The sequence below is a fragment of the Dendrobates tinctorius genome, unplaced genomic scaffold (genome assembly GCF_039654945.1).
Source record: "Dendrobates tinctorius isolate UK_male_01 unplaced genomic scaffold, ASM3965494v1 ptg000396l, whole genome shotgun sequence".
In the NCBI taxonomy this organism is placed as follows: Eukaryota; Metazoa; Chordata; class Amphibia; order Anura; family Dendrobatidae; genus Dendrobates; species Dendrobates tinctorius.
The window spans coordinates 5,411,551-5,422,054 of record NW_027362062.1 but is presented as its reverse complement, the minus strand read 5'-3'; the positions used below and the strand labels follow the sequence as shown (position 1 = coordinate 5,422,054).

The following is a 10,504-nucleotide window of genomic DNA, read 5'->3' as shown; positions in this document are numbered from 1 at the left end:
CACCCAACACAGTACAAGACGCATCACCCAACACAGTACAAGGCACATCACCCAACACAGTACAAAGCGCATCACGCAACACAGAACAAGGCGCATCACCCAACAGAGAACAAGACGCACCACCCAACACAGTACAAGGCGCATCACCCAGCACAGTACAAGGCGCATCACCCAACACAGAACAAGGCGCATCACCCAACTCAGTACAAGGCGCATCACCCAACACAGTACAAGATGCATAAGCTAACAAAGTACAAGGCGCATCACCCAACACAGCACAAGGCACAACACCCAACACAGCACAAGGCGCATCACCCAACACCGCACAAGGCGCATCACTCAACCCAGTACAAGGCGCATCACCCAACCCAGTACAAGGGGCATCACCCAACCCAGTACAAGGTGCATCACGCAACCCAGTACAAGATTCATCACCCCACCCAGTACAAGGCACATCACCTAACACAGTACAAGGCGCATCACCCAACACAGTACAAGGCGCATCACCCAACCCAGTACAAGGCACATCACCCAACCCAGTACAAGGCCCATCACCCAACCCAGTACAAAGCGCATCACCCAACCCAGTACAAGGTACATCACCCAACTACAGGTAAAGTCTTTCTACATAAAACTCTATGTGCAGATAATTCGGGTGATATGTAAAAAGAAAACTAAAACAGAGAGAGCTCCGATGGATTTGTAACATATTTTTATAGAATTAGTAAGCAAGTCTGAGGTTAAGAGGTGGATCTTCACCTTATCTGAACACTTGCACATGATTCATGCTAAACTACTGTGCATACTTTTCAGAATTAAAAGGAAATTACTTTTTTTTTTTTACTAAAGGACGGAATAGTATATAGCGGATATCTGGAGGTTCCACTAAGCTGGACATGTTCTGTATTTATGAATTGTAAGGATGTCATTTTACTTTTTTTTCCCATCTAAAATGTTTCAGCCCAGTAGCCACTTTATAAAGAAAAATGATAGAACTCTGTATGGGGTAAATGGAAGCAACACAGAACCAACAAAGTCCTTATCTGTAGAACACAACACTTTCTGCCTGATCAATTCTCAGTCTTAACTCCTGTTGACCCCTCTCCAGGTGAAGACTCCGTAATGAACTCTGGTAGGGAGTAGTAAGTCTGAGTCTATTGCTTCCATTCCTTGTGCGTGGAAGAAATTGAAATTAGATGACCATTTTGTTATTTTTTTAAATAATGTTTGTATCTACTCAGGATCCTTGGTGTCCTTTCTGTGCCGACATCGGTTTTCACTAAGTACACTGGCTTTTTTCCACCCGCTATTCCAATTGGCTTTATACGAGATTGTTTCTAAAACCAAGGTCATGAGCATGCCGCTCCATAGCTCCAGCTAAACTGCCGCTTCACAGATTGGAGACCGATGCTCCACAGCATAAATAATGTACAGTATGGCTAACCACCGGCTTTTTGCTATCCCATCTGAAAGCACCATGATGTAGGGTCAGAGATCCTGATTCCAGCAATGTGTTACTTGTTGGGCTGCTTGCTGCAATTTTGACATTAATCACTATTTTATCTGTGGTAGATTTATCAGTTCTCTGTGTATAACCCCGCCCGCACCACTGATTGGCAATTTTCTGCTTATGCACAGTGTACACAGAGCTGACAATCAGTGGTGTGGGTGCGGTTATATAGAACCCAGAATTCCGAGCGCTGCTAGATCTTCAGCAGATAAAACAAGTGATTATACATAGCAAAGCTGCAGCAAGCAGCCCAATCAGTGACACATCTCTGGAATCAGGGTCTCTGCCCCTACATCAGATGGAGGTAGCAAAAGCTATGTGGAAATAGATTCTGATCCCATACTGATGACTTCACTGTACAATACTGAGAAATAAGTCAGTGCAACAAAAAATAAATGCAATAAGAAGGGAATTTTTTTTTTACCATGAAACAACTGCTATAAAATAAGTTGTCATATAAATTACTAAAAATATGTAGAATCAGAAGTCGTAAATGAGCATTTGTTCATACAGTACGTGCACATAGATTTATTTTGTGTGGGTCAGTGATTCTTTTTTTTTTGTTGCCAGCTACATGCATCCTAGTCTGTCCACTAGGGGGCCATGGTAGACTGAGCACAGTTGCTGATGGGCTAAGAGGGAGAAGGAATATGACAGTGCCTGCTTCCTGCACTCTAATAGACCCCAGCAGGATCAGCCACAGTGCACTAAAGGCAGTGTGATCCCAGAAAGCCTGCAACAGATACCCACTCCTACAGCTAGACACCTTGGCTGTCCCCTGCAAAGGAAGGTGGGGGGACTGAAGACCCCATCACTGCTGGATTGTGTTGAAGCTGCAGAACATCCCATCCAACCTGAACCAGTGCTCCCATCCATCCCAGCTCAGCCTTCCCAGCCTGGGTGAGTTTTTTCCTCCTTTAATACTTCTCAATCTTGCCTTTGCTGAGCTGATTCCTATTTCCAGCACCTTGGACAGCTCTGCTCACAATGGATCATTCTCTGATATACTATGTATAGACTAGATGCTTTCCAATTACAATGTCTGCATTTCCAATGATTCAGGTCTCCCAAGTAGCAATGTGATACATTTTAGAGTTAGAAAATCTAGAAATGAGCCTGCTTTTTTTTTTCTTTTTTTGTTGTTGCAAGCAATCCTGTTTCTGTAAAGGCTGCAAATCATGACAACCTGCCTATTGCCTATCAGAATTTACCTGCTGGAGAGAAGATTTCAGGGTGTTTGGCAATGGAAGAGTTAAGCAGGCAGCTGCAACATTGTATCACGCATCAGATCAATATTATTGTTACTTTTCTAATAATATTTACATTAAAAGATGTGTAGGGAAAATATACAGAGGGCTGATAACTCCAGAATTAGCACAGTGAGACACACAGTATTTAAGTTTCTATCAGCTTAATAAGCAAATGTGAGAAGGAAAGCAGTGTAATATAGAGGTAGCTCACAGCAGCAGTCCAAGGAGTGTTTAGTATTGATCCAATCTTGGGCAAAATGCTGTTCTGATAGAGAGGCAGGAAAAATCGCTCTTCACTGTAGGTCCTAGGATATATAAAGGTTCAGTGTTCTTATAAAGAGGTGGAAGGTGGAGAGGAACTCGCTACAGGGGTCCATCACAGTATTATAGGGTGCCGTATAGGGGCTCAGGATATAGGGTGCCGTATAGGGGCTCAGGATATAGGGTGACGTATAGGGGCTCAGGATATAGGGTGACGTATAGGGGCTCAGGATATAGAGTGCCATATAGGGGCTCAGGATATAGGGTGACGTATAGGGGCTCAGGATATAGAGTGCCGTATAGGGGCTCGGGATATAGGGTGTCGTATAGGGGCTCAGGATATAGGGTGCCATATAGGGGCTCAGGATATAGGGTGCCATATAGGGGCTCAGGATATAGGGTGACGTATAGGGGCTCAGGATATAGATTGCCGTATAGGGGCTCGGGATATAGGGTGCCATATAGGGGCTCAGGATATAGGGTGCCGTATAGGGGCTCGGGATATAGGGTGCCGTATTGGGACTCAGGATATAGGGTGCCGTATAGGGGCTCAGGATATAGAGTGCCGTATAGGGGCTCGGGATATAGGGTGCCATATAGGGACTCAGGATATAGGGTGCCGTATAGGGGCTCAGGATATAGGGTGCCGTATAGGGACTCAGGATATAGGGTGCCGTATAGGGGCTCAGGATATAGGGTGCCGTATAGGGGCTCAGGATATAGGGTGCCGTATAGGGGCTCAGGATATAGGGTGCCGTATAGGGGCTCAGGATGAGTAACACAATACATAGATGGTCTGCTCCAAAGTTATGATAAAACAATGCAACTTGCAAATGAACTAAGCCTTGTGTAAAGTCACCCAGTGATAGTCATATTGAGGGATTCTTGCTGCTGGTCAGGGGCAAAGCAAGTGTTTGCTACAGTCCATTGATATTGAGGTTGCTAGCCAGCTAGCTGACTCTATGTGCTACCAGGACTTGGCTTCGGAGGTAACGATTGCACAAATGAATATTCATCAGGTCATCTTTCAGGCCTTTTAATTACATTGACATGCTTGGCGTTCCACTGGTTTTGAAGGTTACTTTGTATCATCCGCGATGTGGTTAGGTGTATGAAGCATTTGTGATCTCCGAGAGAAGTGAATGTTTGGAGTTATTCTAGAATGGTGACAGACCTCCGTGTCCTCTCCTGGTTCATTCTGCATTCCGCACCCTTCTCTTCCATTATTACACTTTTGAAGGAAAACAGCGGGGAACCACTAAGAACCTCTCCTGACTAATTACTGAAGATAACGCCAGAGACTTTCAGTAATATTAAGATTACATACATCTTCAAGTACCTTAAGGTAAAGGGTTTCACACGATTTCTGGAATGGGATGTTAGATAATCGTTGGTGTTACAGAATGTAAGAGGATGGTCGCAATTCCATCGGAATTTCTTCAGCCATTTGATAACTATAGCTGGTCAGACATTCTTGTCTACTAAACTCATGTCTGGATCCTGTCTGCCCTTAAATTTGTAGGCTTTCAGCCCGGGAGAGACATATAAAGGTTAGGGTTCTACCTTGGCACAGGTGATGGGCTTTCATGAATTGTTAGAGTCCCAACAAAGGGGTATGCCTTCTTGTGGCTGTTGGGATCTCATGAATTGCTAGGGTTCCCTTAAAGGGGTACAACTTGCCATGGCTGGTGGGCTCTCATGAGTTATCAGGGTCGCATCAAAAGGGTATGCTTTGCTGTGCCTGATGGACTCTCATGAATTATCAGGGTCCCATGAAAGGGATACGTCTTGCTGTGGCTGATGTGCTCTCATAAATTGCTAGGATTCCTTCAAATGGGTGCACATTGCCACGGCTGTTGGGCTCTCATGAATTGTTAGGATTCCATCAAAGGGGTACACCTTGCCGTGGCTGATGGGCTCTCATGAATTATTGGGAGCCCATCAAAGGGGTACACCTTGCCGTGGCTGATGGGCTCTCATGAATTATTGGGAACCCATCAAAGGGGTACACCTTGCCGAGGCTGATGGGCTCTCATGAATTATCAGGGTGATATCAAAGGGGTATGCTTTGCCATGGATTTGACAATTTTTTGCACTAAGTACTTTCATTTTTTGAACATTTTCTATAGCAGTAATGCAGCTCCAGATTAATATATTCATTGTTTAAATATTATAGTATTTCAGACGCAGCTGTACTTTCTTGGTTATATTGGATAGTCGTGACGGCTTGCACCTGTTCACACTTTTCTTAATCTGTTTGAGGTGTTGGTCCGTTTGTTTTATTTTTGTAATGAAACATATGTGATTTATTTTATTGGCGCAGTAAGGATATTGTTTTTTTTTAGAAAACCGGCGTATATACGGATCTATCACATGTGCGGTATATGGAGGATGATAGGAGATATATTTCAAGAGCATTTCAATATTTATGTGCATTCAGTCCTGCTGTAGGCATTTGGTGGGTCACCGCCGTTTACATATTCTTCAGTATTACAACCAAACTTTACTGAAGTTATATTTCTGGTTTATGGTTTAAAAGGTGGATTGTGTCATTATGCCACGGGCTCAGTGGTTAACCGCTGCAGCCTTGCAGCGCTGGAGTCCTGGGTTCGAATCCCACCAAGGACAACATCTGCAAGGAGTTTGTATGTTCTCCCCGTGTTTGTGTGGGTTTCCTCCGGGCACTCCGGTTTCCTCCCACACCCCAAAGACATACTGATAGGGAATGTAGATTGTGAGCCCCATCAGGGACAGCGATGATAATGTGTGCAAACTGTAAAGCGCTGTGGAATGTGTTAGCGCTATATAAAAATAAACATTATTATTATGCCGTGATGTTATGCCACTTTCTGTATCAATTCTTCATGGTTTTCAGAATCTAGGCTAGCATAGCAAATGTCTCAAACACAGAATGTTTCATTAGGAAATCTTTACGGTAGGAAGTATTATAGCTTTTTTTCCACATCTACCCATTTATACAGACGGAGTTTACCATTAGAGAGACTTATACTGATATCACAATGTGTTCCACCAGCTCATACACCTGCCTGTCTGTCTACAGCATCTCTCCACAGATAGACAAACAGTATTTGCCTATTATCTATATCTGTCTCTCATATCCATCTACATCTACCTATCTATCTCATATCTAAACACTAAAAACCAAGCAGCACCAGATTACTCCTTTAGGGGTGCCAAGCCTCCAAGACATATAGCCAAGTAGTCTTTCAATATAGTTAAGAAAAAGGAGACATTGTCCAATTTTTACATGATAATTCTTTTTGGTGTGCTGCCTCCTTTTTCCCTATTTGTCTATCTATCTAATATATCAATCCAATATCTGTCTCTTATCTATCTATCATCTATTTATCTATCTATCTATCTATCTATCTATCTAATATATCAATCTAATATCTGTCTCTTATCTATCATCTATTTATCTATCTGATATCTATGTATCTAATATCTATCTCTTATCTTTCTATATTATCCTTCTAATATCTGTCAATCTAATATCTAGCTATTATCTATCTATAGTATCTATCTCTAATCTAATATCTATTATTTAGCTCTTATCTGTCTATATTATCTGTCTATTATCTATCTATAGTATCTATCCATCTATTAATCTATCTATCGCAGTATAATGAGCAAACCTGTTACATAATCCTAACTCAGAATTTATTTTATTCACTGACTTGTTCATCTTTGCTACCTATCTAGAACCGTATCCATTTGATAATAACATACCTGATTCATTCTTATGATTGTTTTCATTGCATTCAATAGATTCCTGTAATTGTAGCGGGGACTTTCTGTACAGTAAATCCCTTTGTTAACTCTAATCCTTGTCACCTGCCTCCGCTAAACCGGAACCTTCCTAGTCGTCAGTTATGGGCTTCTTTTGTCCTGGCTTTATACAGTCTAATAATAAATCTTTTATTTAGGAGTATTGATGGAAAAATGTCTAGATATTGCCCTCCACTGCCGGCTCTGTCTTTTTACCTCCTTCCCTTTGTCCTCAGTTCATTAATTCCAAGAGTAGATTAAGAGCATAAAATAATATAGTTACAAGCTCCTTTTCTTGCCTTTGCAGATTTATTTTTGTGTTAACGGCAGGCTCTTAAAGTTGGAATAAATATTATGCTGTGAACTGGAACTGTGCAGACCAGGTTCCCGGGTAGACTTGGCGTTCATTATGCTTCTCGTCTTTGATAGGACGCGCGTCGGGGGAGGGAATGTCCCAGCGCTTAGAAATGTGGGTTATTCTTTCTTGTCTTCAAAAGCAATAAACAAAACTAGATTTGTGTGTGTGTGTGTGTGATTGTTCTGTATAATAACAGATGTACAGCAATTTTCTGCAAGTCTCTGGCAGGGAAAATATTGGTTTAGATAATACTCAGCCAAGTGTGAGTGATTGGGCAGCCGCCAGTAGCAGCGCTTGCGCCAGCGTGCTCCAGCTGTATCTGTCTCAGCAGCTAGCGTCCTGCATCGCGCCAGCGATATTGCGGTGTCTCTTCTTGGGCTTCGTTCACACAGCGCTGCGATTGCAGTTCTCCGATCGTTCGCAGTTGCAATGCCACGCACCTCTTTTTCACGGTAGGCCCTTTTGGGAGTAGTCCTGACATTTAAGGCTACTCCTGTGTCTTTTAATACCGTGTCTATATCGCTGTTGTTCTGTGAGTTAAACAGACACAGCGTTTTTGTGTGCTTTAAGTTTGCAGCTCTGTGTCCTCAACAGAGCTTGCTTTAGTGCACTCTGGGTGCAGTTAACCCCGTGCACATTAACGCCACAGTGCTCTGCCTCTCTAGCAGCGGTCATATCACCTGCCGCACGGTGGACCCCGAGTGGCAAAGGCACTTTAATTATTTATTTTTTTTAGTGCCTTCCGCCACTCCTAACATAATACTAGCGCCAGGGTCTGGCTAGAGATGGCAGATCAGCAGCAGCTGTTACAGCTTGTGCGTCAGCTCGAGGCTCGTCTTGCCACCCTCGAGAGGTCTCTCGCAGCTGCGCAGGCCACAGATGCTGCTGTTCAGGCACTAACAGATGCCGTAGGGCGTATGTCCGTGTCCTCCCTTGTGCCGACAGTTACCCGCCTTCCGTTGCCCGAAAAATTTTCTGGGGATGGCGCCTCCTGCAGGGGTTTCATCAGCCAGTGCTCAATACACCTGGAGCTGCTGGCTGCGCAGTTTCCTACAGAGCGGGCTAAGGTGGCTTTCATTATCTCCCTACTGTCGGGCAAGGCTCTGGAATGGGCTACGCCTCTATGGGAACGTGGTGACCTCGAGTTTCGGACTGCGGCCAACTTGCTAACAGCCATCAAGCAAGTATTTCTCGGTCCTCGGGTCACACACAATACGTCTCTGCAGCTGCTCGCCCTTACTCAAGGGTCGCTCTCGGTTAGCCAGTATGCCGTCCGTTTTCGGACACTGGCATCCGAGTTGGAATGGTCCCACAGAGCGCTTATCCCCGTTTTTTGGCGAGGTTTAGCAGATCACGACAAGGATGCTCTCTCCACTAGAGAGATCCCCACCAGCTTGGAGGAGCTAATCTCTCTCTCCTCACGTATCGACCTCCGTTTTTCGGAGCGCGGTATGGAGCGGGCTCACTCCAAGCGAAGAGCTGTCTCAGCTCCTAAATTTCCTGTACCTCCTGAGCTGTACGAGCCAGAGGTTACACCTCCTGAGCCCATGGAGGTGTCTCGTACCGATCTCACTACAGACTCTGATCAGGAATCTATTTGCGGTTGTCACCATGTATGTGCGGTTTCTCCGGAGACCAGCTCCCCGCAATGGTCAGAGTCTGAACCGGTCACTGAGACTTTTGTCCCTCCTCATCTTAAGGCTCAAGTTCTCGCATGGACGCATGCCTCCCATGCGCCTCAACATCGAGGTTACATGCAAATCTCGAAGCTCTTGGCTGGAGAGTATTGGTGGCCTCATAGAGCTCGGGATATTAAAAAATGTATCCAGGCTTGCACTTTATGTGCCCAGGGTAGCTCTCCTAAGCGGAGAGTGGTGACGGCCGCTGATTCACGGCGGCGTCCAGTTGCTTCGCCAGCTCTTGCCATCTCCCAGGTGTCTCTGTTGAAACCTGGTGACCTTGCTCCCACTGATGCCTTCCAGGTGTCCCGGTTTACTGTAACACCTACCAGGACATCAAGCTCGCCTTCGGGTGAGATTGAGTCCAGGTTGATGGTTCGGAAGGCTCAGGGAGGAGGAGGCCCTAGGAGGGGGGGTAATGTTAGGAGTCTGATTTCTCCCTTCTCTATGGTGAAATCTAGACCCTTACATGCTGCAGTCTCCTGCGGTTCATCTGCAGTAAAGGAGATTGCAGAGGAGAGTGCTTTGCAGCAACTCTATTCAGAGGCTAAGTCCTCTGTTCCCTCCACTGAGCATGCTCATGGGACGAGCTCCCATTGGAGTTTGGGAGTCACATGCTCAGGTCCTGTGTCTAATCCTATTGGCTCCTCCTGGAGTTTGGGAGATCTCCGGAAGGTCCCGTTTGGCATAAAAAGCGCGCATGACTGTTCTGAAATGCGCTAGTATTTCATACTGCTGCTGTATGTATGGTGACGGATGCTTGGACTGGTGGCTGACTTATTATGAAACCCCTTTCCTCGGATAATACGAATGTGTGAGTGATTGGGCAGCCACCAGTAGCAGCGCCAGCGTACTCCAGCTATATCTGTCTCAGCAGCTAGCGTCCTGCATCGCGCCAGCGATATTGCGGAGTCTCTTCTTGGGCTTCATTCACACAGCGCTGCGATTGCAGTTCCCAGAGCGTTCGCAGTTGCGACGCCACGCACCTCTTTTTCCCGGTAGGCCCTTTTGGGAGTAGTCCTGACATTTAAGGCTACTCCTGTGACTTTTTAATACCGTGTCTATATCGCTGTTGTTCTGTGAGTTAAACAGACACAGCGTTTTTGTGTGCTTTACGTTTGCAGCTCTGTGTCCTCAACAGAGCTTGCTTTGGTGCACTCTGGGTGCAGTTAACCCCATGCACATTAACGCCACAGTGCTCTGCCTCTCTAGCAGCGGTCATATCACCTGCCGCACGGTGGACCCCGAGTGGCGAAGGCACTTTATTTTTTTTTTTTAGTGCCTTCCGCCACTCCTAACAACTGTTCTGTCGAGAAGCTACTGAATTGCCAGCAGGAGTGATCTGCGATTGCCCTGTGACAGCAGAGATCGGCATCAGCATCACTGCTTGTTAGATCTTAGGATCGTAGTAAAAAAAATTATATAGTCCTGGATAAAACCTTTAATTGAATACCGTACCGTAGGTAAATAGGTTAGCTCATGACTGATCAATCCAGTCCAATTTTTCAACTCTTTTAAAGGGGTTGTATGAGAATTGGAAACGGCTACTTTAAAGGAATATTCAGTTTTATCGTTACAGAAGGAAAGTAATAACATGAAACAAAGCATTATAAAAGTAGATGCATAACATAAATAATACATAACTGTAGAAAAACGT

At 44.9% G+C, this 10,504-nt stretch overlaps 1 protein-coding gene across 3 annotated transcripts in view; it reads left to right on the top strand.

The window, feature by feature from the left end:
- Positions 1 to 2,145: 2,145 nt before the first annotated feature.
- The window catches only part of TNR (tenascin R), a 544,894-nt gene continuing 536,535 nt past the window's right edge, over positions 2,146 to 10,504 (top strand). For 2 of the 3 annotated variants that reach the window (XM_073563658.1, XM_073563656.1), the window contains exon 1: positions 2,146 to 2,410. The gene's annotated coding sequence lies outside the window, so the exon portion shown is untranslated. Of the gene's footprint in view, positions 2,411 to 4,004; positions 4,367 to 10,504 lie in introns of those variants that run through there. The other variant, XM_073563657.1, reaches the window with a different exon arrangement.